A 24211-nucleotide genomic window follows, 5' to 3' on the forward strand; every position below is an offset into this window, starting at 1 on the left:
GTAAATGGTTTTTAAGAAAAAGTGACCAAAAGGAAGTAACCAGACAGGAGCTTTCACAATCAGCTTATAATAGAAAGTCATTAAATTCAGAACACAAACAGTAGCTATGATCTGAATGCCAGGAGCTGTAGCTGGTACCCATTAGAAAGGACCTGGCTGTTTAGAAGGGCTGAGGGCTAAGAGGTTCTGCATGCCATTGGCATGAGGCCAGGTAGAGCCTAGAAAAGAAGATTTAGGTCAGTGGCTCTCAACCATGGCTGCCTATTCGAAGCTCAAAAAAATACCAGTGCCCAGGCTCCACCCACAGAAATTCTAACTGAATTAAGGTCTAGGATGGGGCTGTCAAGTATGTATTTTTTAAATCTCTGCAGGTGATTTTTATGGAAGCCAGTGAATTTAGTGTTGAGCCAGACAAAGCCACTGTTACCTGTATACAGAGGTAGACTTGAGGCTGCTCACCCCACTTCACAGCCGCCTTCTCTCTGGACAGGGCCCAGTAGGAGAGTGAGGAAGGTCTCACTGTGGAACCTGGAGAGATGCTGAAAGGGAGCAGGTGCCTCAAGGGGCCTGGTCTATGCAGAAACGTTACCTTCAGCCTTGGGGACATTAACAGAAGTTCTCCTTAGGCCTTGCGTGTTTGGAGCTTTACCACACGGACACTGCTCTACACTTAGACTCCTGATGGGATCCATGGCACCCTGATGCTAAACACTGAAATCCCAGGCTCTACAAAAGGGAGGAGGAAAGAAAGCCCAGATCTTGGGACCTGGCCCTGCATCAGCTGGAGCTAGTGGGATTTTCCTCTTCTGTCCTGCTTTTGGGCAGAAATACACACCAACCAACAGGGCAATGTGTAAACCTTAAAAGTAATCTGCTTTAAGTGGATGAGGCCTCTTGGAGAGGGTTCCTAGCTTCCCCCAGGTGCCTCGAGGGAAGAGAAGCAGAGGGAGGTGGCTGCTAGAAACAAAAGTTTGTATTAAATGATAAGATCTCCCCAGCTTCTCACTACAGATATAGAGTTACTCAAGGCACGGAAAGAAGGGAAAGAAGAGGCCTGAGTTGGGTGCTTCACATACTGGATCCATCCTTCCCTGAATAATTAAGAGCCAACTGCAGCTCTTTTGTATTCCTAACAGTGGGGCTCCTGGGGGGGCCTTTGGGACAATGGCTAGGGCAGTAGGGAGGGAGCTTTGGCTCAGGTAGACCAGTGGGGTTGGCATATAGGGATGGATCTAAATTGCTGCCCTGCAAGCCATTTCCCTGAAGTTGCCTCCCAGGGCAAGCTCACATCAGCTCTGGCAGAGGAACAGAACTGGGACAGAACTGTAGTTAATACAATGGTCAACTGGTAACACACAGCTTTGCTATGCCTTGCACATATATTTATGTGTGCATGTATATGAGTATGTTTATATGCACACGTATGCCTCAATATACAGCAGATTTACCTTCCAAATGATGTTTGGCTCAGGCTGAGACAAAAAGGAAAATGCATCCTCTGAAGATGCAGCGACTGGCAGTTGGTCAGATGGGTTAGCAACAGGGGGGTGGGATGGTAACCGCAAACTAGCCTGAGACTAACATTCCCCATAAAGAATCCACAGAAAAGTGAATAAGCCACTCCTGCAAAATCAAGAAGCGACTGCAATATCCATTCAAAACCACTGACTCGAGGGCCAGGAAGGGCTTTGGGATTTTTCTGAACACCTCCCTTTCACAGATGAAGTACCCAGTGGTTTGGCAGAGGTGCTCAAGCAGAAAAGCCTCCCTCATTTCTAACCCAGCCTCCCTGCTCCATAACTGAAACCTCTAATTTGATCCTCAAGGGACTGGCAGGACAGATGGTCACCAACCATCCTCCAAGTACCAACCTTTCCCGTCAACTGAAGATGCTGGCCAGAGACATTCCTGGTTCAGATGCAAAGATACTCTGATACTATCAACAAGGCTTCAAATTCAAATGAGTTCCATGTGCAAGTCTGACTAAGTCATCCTTATTAAATGCAGATCAATGAGGACAGTGTCATGGCAGGATTCAGCACATACAGCATTGCCTTTAAAGCTTTCGTGGACGCAGGGAAAGCCCAGTGGAATCCTTGTCCTTCTGTTTCAAGTCAGAGAGTGGAGGAGAATCAGTAGACCAACCGCCAGAAAGAGAGTGCAAGGTCAAGCTCTCCCGACCCCAGTCCCTATCCCAGGGCTCCCTCCTTCTGCTTTCTCTACTGTGCCCAGCAGCAAATTGGACAGAAAAGCATCCTCATTTTTTGTTCCACTTTGAAGCCACCAAGTCGAATAATTTCTCGCTGGTGAGGACCCAACTCAAATCAGGACTGAGGAGCCATTCTGCAAGTTTTGGTTTTCATCTCTCGTGCTCACTAAACAGAAGGGAAGGAAAGGGGCATGGCAGAGCCACACAACATTCAGCACCCTCCTGCCTCTTTCCTTTCACAACTCGACTCTCAGCTGGAACTTCTCCCTGCCATTTTCTAGCATTCAAGCTGCTTACAAAAGAAATTTCTTCAGAAGGAAAGTCTTGGAGGAGATCCATCTGAAATAGAGAATGGCATACACAAAGATCCTGTTCCAGATTACCCATTAGAGGATCACCTCCTCAGCTAAGGCAGATGTCATCAAACCAAAAGTCACAGAGAGGGGGGTTTGCAAAAGCAGAGCATGATGCCAATGGAAAAGATCCAGGTGTTGTCCACACCAACTATAAATGAAGGGCTCAATTCTGTCAATTCAATGAAACTCCATTAGTCAAGGCGTTTGCTTTGGCCTCTTGCCATACATTTCAGACCAAGTTAGTTAAGTGTGGTCATAAATTTAAGGCCAACTTAGTGATGGCTAAACTCAAATGCAAAGATCTGAATGTAAAGAAAACTCATTCTTTAGAACTATTTCCAACACACACACACACACACACACACACACACACTCAGGAAATGAAAAGCTAGTGATGAAGGTGACTGAATGAGGCAAAGGACGGTCCCCACTGGGGTTTAGATCCTTAAGTATAAATAACACTCCCTCCAAGCAGTTGTCATTCCCCGAGTGCCAGATGCCCAGATCTCCAGGCGCTTGGCTTTGCCTCTATCTACGCCACAGGTACAAGGTAAGTGGTTAGCTTTGATGAGCAAGGAATCTGAGGCACAGAGAGGGAACCTAGAACTAGGGAACAGCTAAGGTGATGGAATCCTGGCCTTCTCACCCTCCCCCAAAACCCTGGACTCCAAGTCCTTTGGACAATTCCACATTAGCTGTCGGGTCCCCCAGACAAACCCACAGGGGAATAGAACCCACAGTAAATTCCATCACAGATAACATCACAGTTATCACAATGCTGATAATTTTGTACTCTTAGTCATACTGATTCACCCCATCCCGGGAGATCAGAGGCATGTGTTGTTTACTGTTGTATCCACAGCTCCTAAAAGAGTGTCTGGCACATAGTAAATGCTTAGGAAAGAATGAACACGGGTTTACTGCCACCGATGGTCTCTTTTACCATGTACCCAGGCAGTGACAAGGCCAACACTTGAAGATCATGGGAAACGTCTATCTACTATCAGGGTATGGGTGATGGGGCACGGGAACTGAGCTCTGGGTTCTTTAAGGCAGCATAACAAGGTGACATGCACTTCTAATCAGGGATCTTGTCTTTTTGTCCTCTCTGTCCCATCTACCAACTCAGTCATCAATTGAAGTGGTGAACTGGTTGACGGGTCATGATCTGAGTTGCTAGCTCATGGATGTAAGAGAGTGACCAAGACCAAGGACAGGAGTGTCATCGTCAGTGTTCAAAATAATTGGACCCAATAGCATCATCTTCCCAAATACACATACTCCATCCATAAGTGTCTGCTGTTCCTCCATTCCCTTGCTGGGGTTCCCATTCCTCTTTTTAGATCCCCACTCAGGGATCAGGGCCTTCTGGATGTTCCTTGGAATCTGCAAACATCTAATGTGAGCTTCCAGTCTTATGTCATCTAACCATTTTGCTATATTAGATGAAACAAAGAGTTATGACTGAATTTTCTCTTTTTTGTAAAGAATAAAAATTGGTTTATACCCACTCAATTCCTAGGGGGAACGGGGACAGAAGATCTGAATTCCAGTCTTGGCTCTGCATGTGGAACCTTGTATCAGTGGATGTGATGTGTTCAGATTTGTGTAAGACAAGATAGCTCCCTTAAGGAACTTAGCATCTCACAGGAGAATCTTAGTGGGCCCTGCGAATGAGGGTGAGCCAAGGGCCCAAAAGGTCAAAGGTAGAACCAGGCCGTGGGATATTCCAATTAATGCCTTGTACAGGGAGACAAGATAACATGTACATCCAAGGCAGATGAGATCACTTCTTAGAATCTTAATTTCTTAATCTATAGATGTAAGTGGTCAGGTTACTTAAAGGCTGTTAATTGATTTTGTTTGGACCATTTCACTTGGCCAGTTTGACTTTGAACTCCCAATTGTCCATAAGCTGAACCATTCTAATTACCTGATCAACACACTGTGACCTGCCTGCTCTCTGTCGGCATTTGAATTTGTGATTCCCCTGACATGGACAATCTCCAGGGCCTCTCCCAGCTTTGAGTCTCAATAAGAAGTGACCAATGGAGGGTCTTTCAAACAAGCCAGGAAGTTTACCTGAAGATAAGAAAGTTTCTGAGGCTCCTCCAGTCCTAATGGGGAGGTAGCAATCTACAGTGGTGGGCTGGACCTCTCAGCTTCTCTGCTTTTCTAGTCTGGCCCTAGAAGTGGTAAAGGAACTTTTTCCCCTCACTAATGGGAAAGAAGGTGCTGGCTGTCCTATCTCAGGACGGAGTCAGTAAGCCCAGCTCTCTGTCCCACCTGAGTCATCAAGCTTTCTTTAATGGCTCCCCTCCAAAACTCTTGGGTCATCAGGCACCTTGCTGCCTGTACAGCCACTGCATTTTCCTCTCCATGTTCTCCATCCCCGAACACATAGACAGGTGTCTCAGGATCAAACTGGTGAACTTAGCAACCTCTCTGGGCATGAGCTCAGCCTTTTACCTCTTTTTATCTACCAGCATTTATCAAGGTGTGCTGCACACAGTAGGTGCCTAAACAGTCATGATGCTCACAGTCATGATAATGGTCGCCACTATTGGCTTTGGAGGAGGAAGGCTCTGGCATTGGCTGCTTGGAAAAAGAAGGGAGGTGGAAGATCCACCATTCCTTCCCAAACTGGTGGTGGTAGGTGTCGATGTGGAGAAAAGATCTTCCCTGGAAACACAAACTCACCTACACACACCTTTCCCAGCACAGCACAGCCAGAGGCAGCCCTGCCTCCAGAGTGGTCTACCTCCAGCCCCAAGGCCCAGAGCACCTCTCAGCACCCCATGAGTGACCAAGTGGCAAGTTCCCCTATCTCTCCTGTATCTTATCTCCTTTCCTCCTCCGTTGAAAATCTAGACTTGGGGGAAGGTACAGGCTGTTTCTTTCCAAGCTGCTTTTAAATCTGCCCCCCTTTTCTGTAGTTGTGAGGTCCACTTCTAAGGTTCAAGTTCGCCGCTTGCCCCTTCCTCAAGGTCATCTGTCCCGGCTTAGAAAAGGCGAGAGGCCACTGCTGATTGTCAAGAAAAGAATAGGCTAAAAAGATGAGAGGAAGTGAGGAGGCCGAGGAGCAAGCGGGCAGGGAGGGCTGTGGAGAGAGGCCCTGCGGCCCAAGTGGGTCGGGGTGCCTGAGAAACGTGGAAGGAGGTTGGATTCACCGGGACTGAAGGAAAAAAATGGGGTTAGGGCCAGAGAGCATAGGATCGTAGTGGGGTCTAGACATAGGCAAGCTTCCAAACCCCTAGTCCCAATTCCGTTGGCCAAGAAGAAGTGCACCCCATGGAGAGCAGACCTGCGGCTCTGGCTCCTCTCACCCCGCACCCCCTGCAGAAAGCCTGGGGAAGATCACAGGGGGTACGGGCAGAATCCAGCTCTCCTCTCTTCCCAGACAGACTCGGGGCCCACTCCGCCTGGCGCGGCGGGCCGTTGGAATAACCCAAAGATTGGGCTGGGGGCGGGGGGAGAAGGGAGCAACAACGCCGCTGCAGGTGGTCCTCCTGGTTTAAAGTTTGCCAAGGGTAAAGGAGTCAGCTCGATTGGGCCGGGCCCTCTAGAGCCTCGCCTTCTTCCTCCACGGGTCCTGCAACGACTTCCTTCTCGGCTCCCGCCCTGCGCGGGTCCCGGATCCCCACTCTCGTCTGCATCCCTCCCTGTGCCCGAGCGCCCCCCGCCCTGCTCCCTCCCTTCGCGCTGGATCTCCCGCAGGACGTGAGCGGAAAGTGAATGGGCAGCCCCAACCACAAAGACAAATTACCATGAGAAACATAAATCAGAAATCGCCGCTCGCGTCCCCGCTTCCCGCTGCCGCACCCCTCTCCACCGGCCCAGTCAGCAGCTCCTGGGGCCTGGCGGGCAGAGTTCGCGCTCCGCAGGCCCCGGCCAGGGCAAGAGTGTCCTGCAGGGGGGTCTGGGAAGAATCTGGGCGGCGGCTCCACAGGCGGTGGCGGCGAAGCGGGGACGTCCCTGAGCGGGAGATTTCACACTCCGGGAGGGCCACGCGTTCCAGTGCGCCTCGCCGCCCGCACTCTCCCTCCGTGCTGTTTACTCGCCTGCTTTCCCTGAGCCTCCATCTCCGCACCTCTGCCCCTCTTATCCCCCAGCCTCTCTCGTCCGTCTCCTTCTCCAGGCCTGGGCCCCGGGTCTCCATCGCCGCTGCAGCCCAGATGCGCCGACCGCAGCCCAGGCAGGGCCGAGCGCAACCGGGACCCAGAGCTGGCGGGCGGCGGGAACGCGGCAGCACAGAGGGCTCTCAAGCCGAGGTGGCAGCGGGAGGCGCAGAAGCCCAGGCAGGGACCCCCTGTCCTCCGCTTGCAGCCTCACCTACCAGGCTTCAACTTAGCAGAGCCTGGACCCTTACCTCTCTACCCCGCTACCCACTCGAGTTGCTGAAGTTTGCAACTTGCAGCCGCAACCCGCGCAGGGGAAGCGCCCGCGGCTCCCAGGACTCACCTCCGAGCGGCGGGTGCAGGTGCCCGGTTCCCTGCGGCTCCCGATTCCCGGTGGCGCGGAGCTGCGGGGGCGAACCAGGCGGGCTGGCGGCCGGTCTGGGAATGGGGCGGCCGCGCAGGAACGGCCTCCAGCTCTCAGCTCTCCGGTGCAGTCCCGACCCGGGCCAGCGCCCGCTGCGCTTAGGCTCCCAGCGGCCGCTGGACGCGCGGCCGACCAGCCCGGCTCCGCGGAGCTGGGCTCTGGCACCAACCCCCGCGCTCCAACTAGCTCCCGACCCGGCGCTCGGAGAGAGCAGGGAGGAGGAGACCGCGGGAGCAGGAGGGAGGGGGCGGTGGGGGAGGAGTTGCGAGCAAGGGGAGAGAAGGAGGGAAGCCGGAGCGAAAAAGAGGAGGGGGCTGGAGCGGACCTGCCGCGGCGGGCGTTGCACCCGCCAGCTTTGAGGCGCGCGGAGGAGCGCGAGGGGGCGCCCTGCATCCCGCGGACGTGCGGCCAACTCCCGCCCGGGGCCTGCCGAGTTGGTTACCACCAGCAGGGTGGGCCGAAGCCCCTTCCCGAGTTGGTGTTCCAGCGGCGAGACCTAGTCCCCCGAGCACTTGCCACCGTTTGCCACATCCCGCCTTGCCGTCCTCGGTCACCCCATCTCGAATGTGACATCCTCCCGGGGCATTGGCGCGGCCTGCCCACCCCGTCACTCCGACATTCCGAGCCTGAGGAAGCTCCCCCACACCCCACTCCGGACTCCCACATTCCTCAGCCGGGTCAGTTCGGAACGACCTTCTTGCCTGTGGATTTGAGGTGGAAGGGGCCGCGTGTAAAACGGTGAAGAGCCGTTACAAGCTGCAGCGGCAGAGAGAGGCTAGACAGCTTCGGGGCCAGGCTGGAAAGCCAGAACTGGTAAGATTAGGGTTAACCTTGCAAACTACGATCTTGAACGAAACTCTCCAAGCCTCAGTTTCCTCAACTGTAAACTGGGGTTGGTAATACGCACGCTACAGAATTGTGAAGAACGGTAGGGGATACGCGGAGTAAAATAGCATCAGGAACATTGGGAGGACAGCCAAGAGATGAGCGATCCGGGGAGGCGGTGGAGGGTTCTCGGCTGAGGGGGGATGTTTAGCGTGATCACAACGAGCGACACCGAATTGTTTACAAGTTTAAAGTGATCTAGTGTTTCTGATGGCTAGAAGGCAGGAGAGAAAGATGCAGGGGGCAAGCTTCAAATCCTAGCTGCCCGGGTTGCAAGCGGGATGGGAAGGGAGCCCTCTGCTGAACAAAAAATATATTTTAAAATTTAAAAAAAAAAAAAGGTGACCTAAGAACAAGTGAGAAAGACAAAGGACCTGAAAAATTAAAACCAAGAAAGAGTGATTCTAAAAGAGAACCAGAGAGACTATGAAATAAAACTAGATAAGTTGGAGGAAGGAACACATCAAAAGACCTTCCAGAGTATGCCAAAAATTGGAGAGTTAGAACAAAGTCTGAGTGAAGCATTTTACATAACAAAATTCTGGGTAAAGGAAACCCCAGATAAAGCAGAAGAATGGAGACACTAACAGCCCCAGAGAAGCACTTCCTCCCTGCCATCCTCCTACCCCTGGACCACAGCAAGAAGCAGTGTGTCAGGATAATGGGAAAGAAAGGGTGGCTCTGAATCTAAGAAGGGAGTTTATGAGATACTGTAAAAACAGAAACAGTGCAAGATCTCAAAGATAGACTTTCTAGGGCAACGGAAATGCTGAAACTCATAATGTGCAGAATGGAGAGAAACTTGCAAAGGGAAAACACATGCTGGACACAAAGGCAGAGATGCAGAGAAGAAAAAAAGGAAGGAAATGGGTACATGTGGGCATACCGATCTGGTAGCCCATTCATTTAATATTGGGGTAGAAATCAAGTTGGAAGAGGCAGCACAAGATATTGAGTCCAAATCTATCATTTTATCGACAAGGACAATGAGCTCAGGGCCATTCTCTAAGAGTCCCAGGCTGAGATGGGGATAGGTCTGCTGATTCCCGCTCTGGAACCTTTCCACTGCTATGAGTGTGCCCCCCTCATTCCCTACAGAACCATGGGGAATGTTTTTGTCATAGTAAGAAATAGAAGTACGTGCAATATAGAGATACCTTTTAATTAACACGAAAAACATGAAGCTATTCCATACTGCAGGACAATGGAATGAACAAGAGAGCTTCCAATTTGTCTGGTTGGGAGAATAGACAAAATGCCTTCTGAGTGGCTCTGTCAGCCACAGCTCTCTCTTGAAAGGCAACCAAAATATTCTCCACCCTGCACACATTCTCACCTGCCCTCTTGTTTGCTACCATGTTTTGATTGTGTTCTTTCTTTCTTTCCCACTATCATGTCAAGCCCCTTCCTGGCTCTCCCTCTCCGTATCATAAAATGGAGAGGGGGGTTGGGGGTTTGTATGTGGGAGGGGGCTTGGCACAGGAAGAGAAGAGAGGAGACCCCAGCCTGGGAACACAGGGAAGAAAATTTTCCTTTTCAGGGAGTAGCAGGACAGCTTGTAACACTGGGCTAATTAATCCTAATTGCATTCTAAAGTATTGTATTGATTAACACTGATTACTCAAGAGCTCTCAATACAGGAGAGCTTCAGAAGCCCAGCCCTCCGGAAGGGACAGTTTCTTTACTGGCCTGGCTTACCACCTGCTCTTTGGCAAACCCAGCTTTGTTAGAATCTCTGAATCATTTACTTGGAGCAAAACCTGGTGTGTTGATCTCATCACCACAGTGTCACCACCAGCTTCTGCCACCTTCCTTAGACCTTTGCAATAACCTATAAGATAATTGCTTGTTAGGAGTAATTCTCTCCTACCGAAACACTGTTAATTAAGCAGAATGGAAATATAGTAATTAACACAGTGTTGTCTCAAGCAAACAAGCTAAAGAGCAGTGAATATAGGGGGTGAGAAGGAGTTTTTAGGATTCACTGTTGACCTAGAAATTCCAAACTTACCTTGAACTAAGGTTCCAAGACGTTAAGAAGTAGATCCAAATTCTCATGCTCAAGGACAGAAATGGGGGAAAGACCTGGGAGCACAACACTGTCTTCTTCCTCTCACCTAAGAGTATTTTCTGGGAGATCAAGCTAAAAAATGAGTGCAGGCTCTCCCAAGAGGCTGTGTGTGTGTGTGCGCGCGCGTGTGTGTGTGTGTGTGTGTGTGTGCGTGTGTACACATGCCTGTGCATAGCCCAGGCAAAAACACAAACCTTGCCTTTCAGCAAAAGGCAAATGGCCAGTCATATACTAATAGGAGAGAGAGAATTGAAAATAAAAAGACAGCATATATAATGTTCAAATCGTTTCCTGGTCCCAGAATTGCCTGCTCATTGTGCCTGGGGATTGCAAAGAAAAAGGAAAATTCCCACCCCAGAAGTCATTGTTAATTTGTGAACCAAAAGCATGCTCAGGTCAGAGGAACTGAAGTGTCACTGAATGACTGCTTTACCAGTGTCCTGAACTAATGTGAGAGAAGAGATCTTCCTTCCTTCCTTCCCAAACATTTAAGTGTCACTCACTATGCTGGACAGAGAGGTTATAGGACAGCCACAGGATGGGAGCTCTGCGGGCATGTGGAGAACCACTGACCAGCTCTACCAAATAGGACAAAGAAGTCTTCATTGGAAAGGGCCATTCTAGCTGGGAATGGAAGATAAGGCAGGAATTTGCCAGACAGAGAAGCAGGAGGAGGCAGAGTATTCCAGGCAGAGGAAGTAGCATGTATAAAAGCACAAGGCGATATAATTAGATTTTTGTTTGAAGAATTACTTGGCCCTGGTTAACAGATCCAGAAAGAGCTGAAGCAGTAAATGTGAGCAGGTGTTTCACATGGTGGAAAGAGCACTGCACCAGCAGTTTGGGCTCCCCAGTCCTAGGATGAGCTGAGCCACTGATGAGCTGAGTGTCCTTGGACAAGCCTCTTAATCTCTCCAACCTCAGCTCCTCGCAGATAAAATAAAAGGGGTTGATCCACTGGTTTGTAAGCTTCTCCTTGCACATATATTCTATGATGCTGACTCTACCTGAAGATACTTCTTTAAATCCTGCTTTACATTCTGTTCTTTACCATATTTGCACACTTAGTCCTTTCCTTGTGTTCCTTGTAAACACTTTACCGTTTACAAAAGTATTTACTATATACTATCCCCTTTGACCTTCACAGCCATGTGAGGGAGATCGCTACAGTGAAGCCCTAGATGAGCTTATGAAGTCACTGCCTCTCTGTGCTGATGATGCCCAAGTTTGTATCTGCGGCTCTTACCTCTTTCTCACTTTTAAAACCTGGATATATAGAACGAACTGTCTGCCCCTTCTTCTGCATGACCATCTAAGGGACAGCTCTAACTTAACATGCCCAACACTTTACTTCTGATTTGCTTTTCCAAACCATCTCCTCTCTCAGTCTTCCTCATCCTAGTAGACAAAAAACTCCATTCTTCCAATTCCTCAAGGTCAAAAGCTTGAAGTCATTTCATATCCCACATCCAAACCATCCATAAATTCTGTGGTCTCTAGCTTTGAAATCTTTTAAGAATCTTACCATTTCTCCCCACCTCTTCCACTCACACCTTAGTTCAAACCACTCTTTTTTTTTTTTTTTTCCAGATGGAGTCTTGTTCTGGTGCCAGGCTGGAGTGCAGTGGCGCAATCTCGGCTCACTGCAACCTTTGCCTCCTGGGTTTAAGCGATTCTCCTGCTTCAGCCTCCCCAGCAGCTGGGACTACAGGCGAGCGCCACCACACCCAGCTAATTTTTTGTATTTTTAATTGAGACGGGGTTTCACCATCTTGGCCAGGCTGGTCTCGAACTCCTGACCTCAGGTGATCCGCCCGCCTCGGCCTCCCAAAGTGCTGGGATTACAGGCTTGAGCCACTGCATCCAGCCCAAACCACTGTCTTCTCTCCTCTGGATGTTTGCTTTGCTGTTTCTAACCTTTGTACCTACAGTCTGTTCTTCATACGGAAGCTGTCCTAAGCCAGATCCTATCACTCCTCTGCTCAAAAACCTTCTATGGCTCCCCAGCTTTCTACAGAAAAAGACTTAGCAACCCCACAAGGCCCTGCCTGACATTATCTGCTAGCACTCTCCCTATCCCTACTTCTCTTAGGCTCCCCCAGCCTCTCTGCTGTTCCTCACACACCCAACGCTCTCATCTCAAGGCCTTTATACTTGACGCTCTCCCTGCCTGGAAAGCTCTTCTGCCAAATGCCCACATAGGTCATTTTCTCACTTCCTTTAATCTCTGCTCAAATATCAGTTCATCAGAGACGTATTACCATCTTTTCAAAAATGACAAATACTTGTCATTATCATCACCTGACATTGTACATATTTATTGTCTGTCTCCCCTGACCAGAATATAAATTCCAGGAGAGCAGAGGACTTGCCTGCTTTGTTCATCACTATAGCCCCAGCTTACAGAACAGCGCTTGTTTTTTTTTTTAAAGGTACAAAATAATAACTTAATGAATGAACGATTATTGTCCTCATTTTACAGATAGGAAAACTGGGGCTGAGGGATGCAACTGGTAATTTTCAGAGCTAGACTTGAACTGAGATTTTTCCATATATTTTTTTCCTCCAACTGCTTAATTATTAGTTAATATTTATATTAGCACTTAAAAACTTTTTAATAGAAAATGCATATTGTAGTTAAACATATGCTAATTGTTTTTCAACCTAGTAAACTACATGCAGCATTCTAAGTCACAACAGAGGTGAGAGTTAGCTCTGAAACCCACAAAAAGTGTTCATCAGTCCCACATGCACACATTTTTTTTCTGGAACCATTTTTCCCTTATGCTACATTTCTAGTTTTTCTTCATAAAGCCCTAAGCCAATGCTGTGATGAGAGACAAGAAAGACAGGCTTCGTAGCTTGGTCTTGAGCTGACACCCAGGGGTAATCACATCTCTCTTGCCGGACACTCACAAGCACCTCTCTGCCTTCCTCTTTTCTGCTGACCAGGCACAGACTATCAGATTTGGGCTGAGGCTAAATCAAGAGGAACTGAGGTGTGGGGTGTGAAGATCAGAGGCATGGCTGATTCAGGGATGACACCAGGCTTCCTGGCAAATGAGCAGGATAAAGGGTCAAGTCAAGGGCTCAACTCCAGGCAAGGAGGACAGTGGCAGCTCTCAGGATGTTTAGGCCCAAGGAAGAACACAAGGTGTGGTCACTCTTCTTGAAGGCATTTGAACACTAGAGATCTGTGCCTGTTATTATCTCCTAGGACTAGTGGGAAGCCACAAAAGTCTTGGACAAGATCAGGACAGGATGGGCATGGGCCAAGGTCACCTAAGGCAGTGTTCCCAGAAGGAGATCTGCATCTCATTAAGAAAAGGATCCCAGGTTGTAACCAAGAAGGGGCAAGGGCCTGGTGCTTAGAGGACCCAAGCAGGACCAGACCCCTGGATAGGGCATAAAGAGGGAGAACCTCCTGCCTGGTTGGAGGTAGAAAACCACTGGAGGGGTTGAGAGGTCCAGAAAGGCTTCTCAGTCCCACCAAGATGTCTCTCCTCTGGTGTTCCATGGACTAAAATCCTCACAGCAGGGAAACAGTAGGCTGGCCTAATGCCTTATCTAAATAGGGCAACCCATGCATTAACAGGACCTTAGCAGGAGTGGGAGATAAACAGTCATTCCCTCTGAATGATCTATTGAGCACACCACTGTACCAGGACCATCCAAAGCACCTAGAACTCTAGCCCCTGGAGAGGAGGCATTCGAGACATTATTATTGATAGAAGTCATGGAGGGAGATGACTCGTGACCGTGGGAGGGCCTGAGAGGCCTTGAATGCAATGGCAGGGGGCTGGAATTTTTCCTATAGTCCAGGCAAGAGAAATAATCCAAAGTTTGGGGCAGAAGGCTGATGGAGTGAGAAGGGTAGCAGTTGCTGAACTGGAGTGAGGGAGATGAGTTTTAGGAGACTATTATGACAGCCCCAGCACATGAGTAGGATCTTGACTGGGGTAGATGCCAAAAACAATGATAACCCATTATCCACTCTTATTGCATGAGGTAATACCCTAAGGGGTCAGAAAGCAGAACAGGGAGCTGAGATGGGGAAGAATAAAAAAGAATAAGAGAAACAATACGAGTGCTCAGTAAGGGGAATATGAGCCACGTGACAGTAAGTGAAGGCCCGATGAAGACAAGTTTGCCTGAGCCCGTCCATTTGGCTTAGTGCTGGGTCTCTCCCATCTGGGAAATAAAGGGGGATGGAATGTGTCCTTAACACATTCTGGCGATGTTGCAGGTAGCTTGGATCTCAGATGTTAGCCAGGAAGCCCTGATGTGAGTGGGAGGCAGCAGGCTTCTTCACTTCAATTAAATAAGAATTTTCACACCCCTGTTATTTGCTCAGTTCTGTTCTGAGGCTAGAGAGGACACACACAGAGGATAAGCAGTGCTTAAGGGATGATCATCTTATTGGGAACGTGTGGTGCAAGCAAGAAGTAAATAGCAGGTAAATGCCAGATTGGCTGCTCCAGGCAATAAACACTGGAGAAGTTCAGAGGAGAGGGAGTCGCTGAGGCTTAGTGTCCAGGAAGGCTTCTTGAAGGAGGTGGGAATTGCCTTGGGTCACAGAGAAAATATAGGAGTGGGCAGGTGCAGGCGAGGAAGCATATATTTAGTGGAGTTCTTTAAGAAAGTAAAGGAAGAGTAGATATAATGAGGAAACACCTATAACCCACTTAGAGTTTTAAAGTGCTTTTGACAAAGTTCTCTAAGAAAGCCTCTTTTAAAAGGTTAAGTCACCATGAAGCTTGAGGGGGAGGAAAGAATGATATCTCTTTTATCAAGAGAATGGCTTAGAGACAGAAAATAAATTGTAGGAACAAATTTAGGCTTCAGCTGGGCATGATGTCTTATGCCTGTAATCCCAGTACTTTGGGAGACTGGGGCAGGAGGATTGTTTGAGCTCAGGAGTTCAAGACAAGTCTTGAACAACATAGTGAGACCCCCATCACTCTAAAAGAAATTAAAAAAAAAATTAGCCAGGAGGCAAGGCGCGGTGGCTCACGTCTGTAATCCCAGCACTTTGGGAGGCCGAGGCGGGTGGATCATGAGGTCAAGAGATCGAGACCATCCTGGTCAACACGGTGAAACCCTGTCTCTACTAAAAATACAAAAAGTTAGCTGTGCATGGTGGCGCTTGCCTGTAATCCCAGCTACTCAGGAGGCTGAGGCAGGAGAATTGCCTGAACCCAGGAGGCGGAGGTTATGGTGAGCCAAGATCCCGCCATTGCACTCCAGCCTGGGTAACAAGAGCGAAACTCCATCTCAAAAAAAAAAAAAAAAAAAATTAGCCAGGCATGGTGGTACACACCTGTAGTCCTAGCTACTGAGGAGGCTGAAGCAGGAAGACCCCTTGGGCACAGGCGATTGAGGATGTAGTGAGCTAAGATCAAGCTACTTTGCTCCAGCCTGAATGACAGAGCAAGACCCTCTCTCTCAAAAAAAAAAAAAAAAAAAAAAAATTAGGCTTCTTTAGATGGTACATTGTTAAAATTTTCTCTTCAAGGATCTATGTAATAAATGGATAAACAAAATGTGATATAGACATAAAATGAAATATTCAGCCTTTAAAAGGAATGACATTTAACACATATTATTACAACACAGATGAACCTTGAAGACATTATGCTAAGTGAAAAAGCCAGATACAAAAGGAAAAATACTGTATGATTTTACCTTTATGATGTGTTTAGGGTAGTCGACTCACAGAAACAGGAGATAGAACAGATGTTGCCACTGGCTTGAGAAAGGGAGAGAATGGAGGGGTGAGGTTTCAACAGTGCAGAGTTTCACTTTGGAATGATGAAAAAGTGGTAGAGATGGATGGTGGTGATGGTAGCCCAATGTACTTAATGCTACTGAACTGTGTACTTCAAGAGCATCGAGACGGCACATTTTATGTTAGTGTATTTCACCACAATTTAAAAAGAAAAAATACATATGTAGAACAATCCAGTTTATGTATTAAAAAGTAAATATTTTTTAAACAACAGTTAACATGATACATTATATGTTATTTATATTTTACCACAACAACAGCAAAAAAAAAAAAAAAAAAAAAAAAATTTTTAAAAAAAAAAAAAAAAAAAAAAAAAAAAAATAAATAAAAATTAAAAAAAAAAAAAAAAAAAAAAAAAAAAAAAAAAAAAAAGAATCTATGCCAAAACTGGTATGATTTAACATCTTTATACATGTTCTGGAGGGGAAGGTCACATGACAAATCTTTGCCTTGCAGATGGCTCCGACTATAATCCTCCAGGTACAGTGGCAAGAAACTGACAGGCTTTGACAGAAGGAGGCACCAGAGCATTGGTCTTTGACCCTGGATGGACATTAGAGTCATCTCCGGGAGCTCTTGAAGATATCCCCAGAGAATCTGGTTTAACTGCCCTGGGTGGGGCCCTGGGAATTAGTGTTTTTTTTCTAAGCTCCAGGTGATTCCAATCCACAGCCAGGACTGCATAGAGCATCAAGGCTGAAAATCTCAGACTCCCTGAGTTTGAATCTAGGCTGTGTCATTGTTCAGCTGTGTGATGATCAAGCTACTTAATCTGTCTGTTTATAAATATCCTTGTCTTCAACATTGTATAATAATAGTCCTTACCTCATAAGGTTACAGAGAGGATTAAAAGAGATACTGCAAGGAGAACATTTAATACACTGCCTGGGGCATTGTACGAGCTCACTAAATGTTAGTTATTGTTACCAACTGAGTTTGTATAATTTGGCAAGAAAAGGGGCAGATGAATTTAACGTGGCATGTGCAGATATGTTTAAAAATAAAATCCAAACTCTGTCACTAACATCTCTGTCAAAAATCAGGAGAGGGCCTCTGGAAGAATTTTCCCTTCCAATACAAGAGTTTGAAGTCCTGCTTTGCACCAAAAGCCAAGAAAACAAGTCAGGCATCAGCAAGGCGAGGAGGTGGGTGAAAATAACTGAGCCCCCACTCCCTCATTTCTTTAAACATGATACATCCACCTCTCACTGATTTGTGCTGGGTTCTAGTCGCTGAACCCCTGATGTTCAGATACTGGAGAAAGAACAGAAAAGAATAGCTGAAGGCTGCTGAGGGAAGATAGGGCCAGAAAGGTTTAGAGCCCTCCAGACTGGAAAAGGACAGGATGGCAATCAGTAAACTCATCAATAACCAGAAGGTGAACAAGGGCTTATTCAACCCAAATACTCGCTGGAGGGGAAGATGAGAGAGGAATAGTTAGAGCAAATAAAAGGAATGGGTAATAAACTTGTAGAACACTTTCCTCCAAGATGTAGTACATGAGGGAAATATAAATGAAATTCACAAAAGGATAAACTAATGTCAGAGATGTAATGGATGCCCAGGGAAGCTGACATACACCCACCTGGAAGGTCTGCATCAGGGAAGGTGGTGGGCATGTCCCTCCCAACAATGGAGAGACTATGGTCTGATCAGCATGCGCATTCTGATGTGCTTAGTGTCCCTAGGGAGGAATTTGCCAAAGGGTCAGAAATGGAAAGAAATGTGCTGTGTTTGAGGGACAGTGAGAAAATCGGCTTGGCTAGAGTGAAAGGGCCAAGGACATGAGGGGGATTAGTCAGGATTGGCAAGTAAAACTGGATCAGATTATCGGCAGTAACCAGAACCGGTGAAATCAGTCCAAGAATCAGAATATTATAGCTCCTCCAGTCCAACACCTCCCTTCAAAAGATGAAAAAGTAGAGCTCAAGGGGATGCATTCACTTGTCCAACATCTTACAATGTGTTAACAGCAGAGCAGAGATGGGAACCCTGAAGCTTTTCTATAATACCATGTGGTGGACTGGGTCTGGGAAGGACTTTGGATAGAGACTGCTACCAAATCAATGACCTTGAGAGACAGCATTATCTCTTCTGAGCCCCAATGTGAAATAACTCAACCCTCTCCAGGCCACATTAGCCTGGGGGTAAAAGCAGACACTTGGCAAAAGTCCCAAAGCTGTTTTCTCTGGCGCCACCCTCTTAACTTGGGAATTGCAGTTTTCCCCGATTTTTTCCGGCAAATCTTTACAAGCCCCAGCATGTCTCAGTTAAGTCCAGGGCCCGAGTCCTGTCAGCTGCCGTTGCGCTGTACCTCCTTTTTGCCTCGGTTGTTTGGGTCAACGTCCCTAGACTCTACCGATGTCTCATTTAAAGTCCCCTCCTGGTGTCCAACAACATCTCCAAGTTAAGTTTCCTGATGTTTGTGAAGAGGGATCGTTTTGCAGGATGTAGAAAACACTGGCCTCAACTTTTCTCTCACTCGTCTTTGAAAATGGAACTGAAGCAACTTTTGGTGTTTCTTGGCTGTGCACTGCAGCTGTTGTGTCTTAGGACTGGGGTCTGGCTTAGACAACAGCTGAGCGATATACTCACTCCCTGCTGCACTCAGGACTCTTCTCTCCTCCAAAACTGGCTCATTGCCCTTGAATTTCTCACCATTGTATCCCTAGCACAGTACTGGCTACATCGTAGATGCTCAATAAATATTTCTTGAATGAATTAACAAATTCTTCTCTTCCAGTTGGATTCTCTCTTCAAACTTAGAAAATTATTATTTTTCAGAGGAGACTTAAACCAATCCCTGAATTCTTGTCCACCCATTCCCCCCTGCAGTCTTCTGGATAGGTTTGTTTGAACCTTAGGGTAAATATGGCTTTGGCTCCAGCTAGGAATTTGGGATGCATGTGATGAGATAATGTAGATAAACACGTCCAGCACAAAAACTGGGATATCACAGATAAGCCAACACCATTATTCCTTTTCTTTCTTTTGCCTAACTAGGATTACTGACTCAGAAGGGGGAAAAAACATCAAAGGCTTCACACAAAGAAATCTATTTAAAATGAAAGCAATTTGGAGACAGGAAAATTATGGTGTATCCACATCTGGCATAATGTGGGTAGTTCTAGTCATTTAACCTTAAAAAGGCTACAATGGTGTTATTTATTCCAATTTTAATTTAGACTTCATCTATTTCCAAAAAGGATTCAAGGCAAGTAAAAAGGTTAAAAAATAAATACTTACATAGAAGAAAAGAAGGAAATGAAAAATAAGCATATCAGCCAGTTGGTTGGGTTCATGCGATTCAAGAGTGGAGAGAGTGAAAAGAGGAGCTGGAAGCTGAGACTGCCCTGGTGCAGAGCCATAGCTCTCAGGTGCAGGGGACTGACCTCTGGGGAGGACACAGATGGCTGGCAGTGAATGAACATTCACAGGTCAGCACGTTTGGGAAGGTGACCAAAGGTGTACATATGTGGAAGTTCCTGGAGGAGGGGAATGTACTCAGTGTTTCTTGGTCAAAAGGCAACAAAAGAGGCATGTTGGTAGATCTCAACTTGGAAATGAAAAATAGCACTGCTTTGGAGGAAGCAATGTGTACTGATGCAACAGAATGATATTTGAGATAATAACCACTGTGTTTTTTTCTTCTCTTTTTCCTCTTCTCCATCTCATTCCGGCCACAAGGCAAGGGGAGACAAGCACCCCCTGGGCTTTCTTGGCCTTGAGAGAGCCATGAGAGGGTAAATCAGGTTCTTATGAGTGGATCAAGGAAGTTAACTGAGAAAGAGAGAGCCATGGGAGGGGATCTCAGCTGGGATGAGGGGTCACGCATCAGAAGGGTGTGGTGTGGACTGTCCCCACAGTGAATCTGACTGGGATGTGATTACAACTCAGGGATCCCCAGCACCAGGACAGTGCAGTCTCTGCCTGAGCAGGACTGTCTATTACCGCAGCCAAGCCCAACTCTGAGGCCCACAGAAGTTGCAAACAGATACCACCATCCACCTCAGAAGCACACTGCTGCTGAGGGGGCGAGGGCACTTAGGGAATCCCCCCTTTCTCCAGGAGCTCAGAAAAGTGAAAATCATCCTGAAGAGACTAAGTTTTAAATTTAAAAAAGACTAAGAAATACTGAAGTTTATTGATTGTACTTGAAAGTGACTAGAATAAATTTCTTACATCAAGCAGAATAGGGGCTTGGGGTCAGAAATTAACTTGAGTTATAAGAAAATGAAGTTACCTGTTTGGACACCTGAGTCTTTTAATGTGAAATTTGCAGCTACCATTCTGATTTGTATTGTTGCTGTTGCTAGAGTAATACCTCAGTTAACCAGAAAGCAGCCTTCTGTGAGCTTTAAGCTCCAGGAATAGCCCCAAAATGGAGATGAAGGCTATTTCTAGTGGCAATTAGTCCCTGGACATGGAGTGACAATGAAAACAGTAAAAGAAGAAAAGGTCTGAAGAGCTCACCTGAGACTGGTTGATTGGTATGCCAGAAATCCTCATACCGCCATGGTTGAGTTGCATGACCTCAGGCAAGTCATTTAGTGTCTCTGAGAACAGCAACTGTGGAGGAGGGATCGTGAGCATCCCTAGAACACCACGATGTGCTCTGTGTGTGCAGCCCATAATTTCCCTTTTAGATGGTTGGCTCCTGAGGGTCACGCCAAGTTTATTTGTCTCTCAGCCCCTCACATAGTGTTTGGCATATGCTAAATGTTTACTACGTATGTGTTGAACTCAAACTGAACAGGTTGACAACAGCTAGTGAGGCCAAAGTGCTCCCTGGGAAGATGAAGATGGTAAGAAGGAGGGAGTGGAAAAGAAAAGAGGAGGACACAGAGTAAAGTACAATGAACAGAGCAGGGAATGTTGAAAAAGTTAGGCAGGAGCACACCGGAGCCAGATACACTAGCTGTGTGACCTTGGGCAAGCGAATTTATCAATCTGAACCTCATCTGCCAAATGGGAATAATAGCAGTACCTACTGCATAAGGTCAATGTGAGGATTAGATGAGTTGGCTTAAGTACCTAGTGCATAGTGAGAGTTGTGTATTAATTATTTCTACTATTAGACACACACAGGGTGTATGAAAATGAGTAGTCTCGTTAGTAATTAAATAAATGCAAATGAAAACAAAACACTGTCACCTATTGGCAAAGCTTTTTAAAAATTATTTATAGACCAGGTATGGTGGCTTATGCCTGTAATCTCAGTACTTTGGGTGGCTGAGTGGGGCAAATCGCTTGAGTCCAGGAGTTTGAGATCAGCCTGGACAACATGGCAAGATGCTGTCTCTACAAAAAACACTAAAATTAGTCTTAAATAAAGGCACAGGGCCGGGCATGGTGGCAGGCACCTGTAGTCCCAGCTACTGGGGAGTTGCGGGGGTGCTCAAGCATAAGGATTGCTTGAGCCTGGGATGCCGAGGCTGCTGTGAGCCATGATTGTGCCACTGTTCTCCAGCCCGGGTGACAGAGCAAGACCCTGTCTCAAAAAAAATTGCAATTCTTGAATCTCTCATGTTTTTGAACCCAAGGAATTGAGGGTATGGCAGTCGAGGAGAGGAGGATTATCTTAAGACAGTTTCCTTGGAGAGCATTGTGCCGAGAACACACACACCCCATCAGAGCCATGCCTATCCCTCAGCTCAAGTGAAGGGTGATACAACAGGAAGAGGGATACGACAGGATCGCTTAGAAAACTAAGTGTGTGACCCTTGCTGTCAAAGGCCTGGAGTGCAGGAGACTAGTGTCTGTCGTCTGCTTCATGAAACCTAGAAGGTAAGAGAGATGGGCAGGTGTGCTACTTGGGAAGCTGAGAGCAAAAGTGTTGTGGTCAAAAAGACACACCAGAGGAGTCTCAAAAAGACCCATGAAGGTGCCCAGAGACAAAGTCAGCTTTAAAGCTCTGCTCTGGTATGAGAGCACAAGGACATTTGATGACAGTGCCCGTTAAATACAAACTTTCTTGTACTTGTTCCCATGCCTTCCACCCTCGCTGTGACAGGAGAGATGAGAGGGAAAGAAAAGCTGACCACTCCCCTGGCCAAAGGCAGACAGCCTGCCTGCAACTGATGCCTGATCCTGGGTAGGCAATGGGGGATGAGTCTTATCCTTGAAGAAAGTGCTAATAAAATTAATATTCTGTTACTGAATTCCAAATTGTGTTTATATTTTAAAGTGATCATGGGCTGTTTTACTATCAAGAAGTAAGTAGAGTTTACAGTCAGGGTAGAGTTTACAGTCAGAGGGTAGGTTTCCTCCAACAAGCAGATTTAAAAGACATGGGAATCAAAACAAGAAAAGTTATTTTATTGTTGCATTCTATGAATCCCATTTGCTCCATGTGCTGGTTGTATGTTGTTTTTGGGCAGTGCTCATTGTTGCTTTGAGTGTCTATATTTGCTTGCCCAGCATCCAGCCACCAAACGCTGATTTCCTGTTGAGGAAAGACTCCTCCCCCAGTTTTGCAGTTTTGATAGGCACTTTAATAAAAATGCCCCAGCTGTCTCTGGCTAAGAGAAGGGTCTGTAGCCAAGAGCAGCCAATTGGCTTTCCCTCAAGACTCTTGAATCCGAGGGCAGGATTGGCATGCAGGAGTGAATTCTCCTAGCAACTAAACGTGATTAGTTCCTGTACCCAGATCCCTGGATCTTCCCTTGATTCTATGGACTACCCTGTGTCCTCCAAATAAATTATTTTTCCTTATAAATTAACCATGATTGATTTCTGCTGCATGCAATTGAAAGATCTTAAGTGTCAAACAGGAGGGGAAACGCAGCAAAAAAGAGCTTGCAATATGACAAATGTCATCCTATGAGAGGGATTCCCAAGTTCCTCTAATGAAAATGTCAAAGAGCGCATCTCAGCTTTTGTGGACTGTAGACAGCTATAAAAGGTGGCAGGTAGACAGATGGGTGCACACATATAGAGAGGGAAACAGCCATACATATAGGTATATATGGATGAAATTTTTCTTTCAAATATCATATAGTCATCCTCTTTCTGGCCCAGTGCTAATTGAAAAAGCAAATGGATTTGAACAAGCAAGGGTGATTGATGGAGTCATGTATTTTCTGAAGGGCTGCCTTGGCATTTCAAAATGAGACACAGAATTAGATTATATCAAGTTAGTGCACTGGGTAGATTGTCCGAAGAGAGGTTTCTTAGTCTTAAATAAAGGCGTGGGGCCGAGCGTGGTAGCTCATGCCTATATTCTTTGTGAAGCTGAGGTGGGCATATCACGAGGTCAGGAGTTCGAGACCAGCCTGGCCAACATGGTGAAACCCCATCTCCACTACAAATACAAAAATTAGCCGGGCATGGTGGCACATGCCTGTAGTCCCAGCTACTCAGGAGGCTGAGGCAGGAGAATTGCTTGAACTCAAGAGGCCGAGGTTGCAGTGAGCTGAGATTGTGCCATTGCACTCCAGCCTGGGCTACAGTGAGAATCCATGTCAATAAAATAAAATAAAGGCACAAAGAAAAGACTATCTCTTTTCTGCTTCTGAATGGTGGTGTGTGAGGATGTGATGCCTAGAGATAGCATAGCTATCTTATGACTGTGAGGAAAGCTAGCAACTATACTGAGAATGGCAGAAAGTAGAGATGGACAGAGCTAGGGTTTTTGATGCTGCTGTTAAACCAATAAATTGACCAATCCAAAAAACTGTCCTTGTTATATGAACTAATAGTAAATCTCTTCATCATTTCATACGTTTTAAGTTGTTTTCTGTTATTTGAAAGCTCTTTCCCACCAGGAGTTTACAATCTTTTTTAGAAATTTAACTGAATGAATCTTTCAAATATATGACACCAGTTGCTCTCAGACAAATATATTTTTCCTAACTGGTTCTATTGTCCATTTAAACTTTTCATGAATGATTATTTGAGAACAACAGAACTCCCTAGGTAAGCCAAGCTATCTTATTTTTAGGTAATTATAAAATGCTCCCCAAGGTTATGATCTAATAATATTTTCAATGTCTTCCTGCCCTTCCTCCTCCCCTTCACCTTCTTCATGTTACTTCCCTGATCTCACCTATGGAGAAGGGGGATATCCAGAATATGAAGTATTATTACAAAACAAATGTTATGAGCAAGCTGCTCTATCATGTAGACATTATGGAAGATTTTTTTTCTAGCCTTGTGACAATATTAAAGATACGGCTGTCACATTGCTTGTGCTTCAGAGGTTGTTGAAATAGCTGGGCATGGTGGCGCGTGCCTGTAATCCCAGCGACTCAGGAGGCTGGGGCAGGAGAATTGCCTGAACCCAGGAGGCGGAGGTTGCGGTGAGCCGAGATCGCGCCATTGCACTCCAGCCTGGGTAACGAGAGCGAAACTCCGTCCCC

General features: G+C 46.6%; 1 protein-coding gene across 3 annotated transcripts in view; it reads right to left on the bottom strand.

The window, feature by feature from the left end:
• Positions 1-7366, bottom strand: part of SEMA5B (semaphorin 5B) — a 118593-nt gene extending 111227 nt beyond the window's left edge. For all 3 annotated transcript variants that reach the window (XM_017508199.2, XM_017508200.2, XM_017508198.2), the window contains exon 1: positions 7027-7366. The gene's annotated coding sequence lies outside the window, so the exon portion shown is untranslated. The remainder of the gene's footprint in view (positions 1-7026) is intronic.
• Positions 7367-24211: the final 16845 nt, after the last annotated feature.

This window comes from Cebus imitator, unplaced genomic scaffold (genome assembly GCF_001604975.1).
Source record: "Cebus imitator isolate Cc_AM_T3 unplaced genomic scaffold, Cebus_imitator-1.0 Scaffold387, whole genome shotgun sequence".
NCBI classification, from domain to species: domain Eukaryota; kingdom Metazoa; phylum Chordata; class Mammalia; order Primates; family Cebidae; genus Cebus; species Cebus imitator.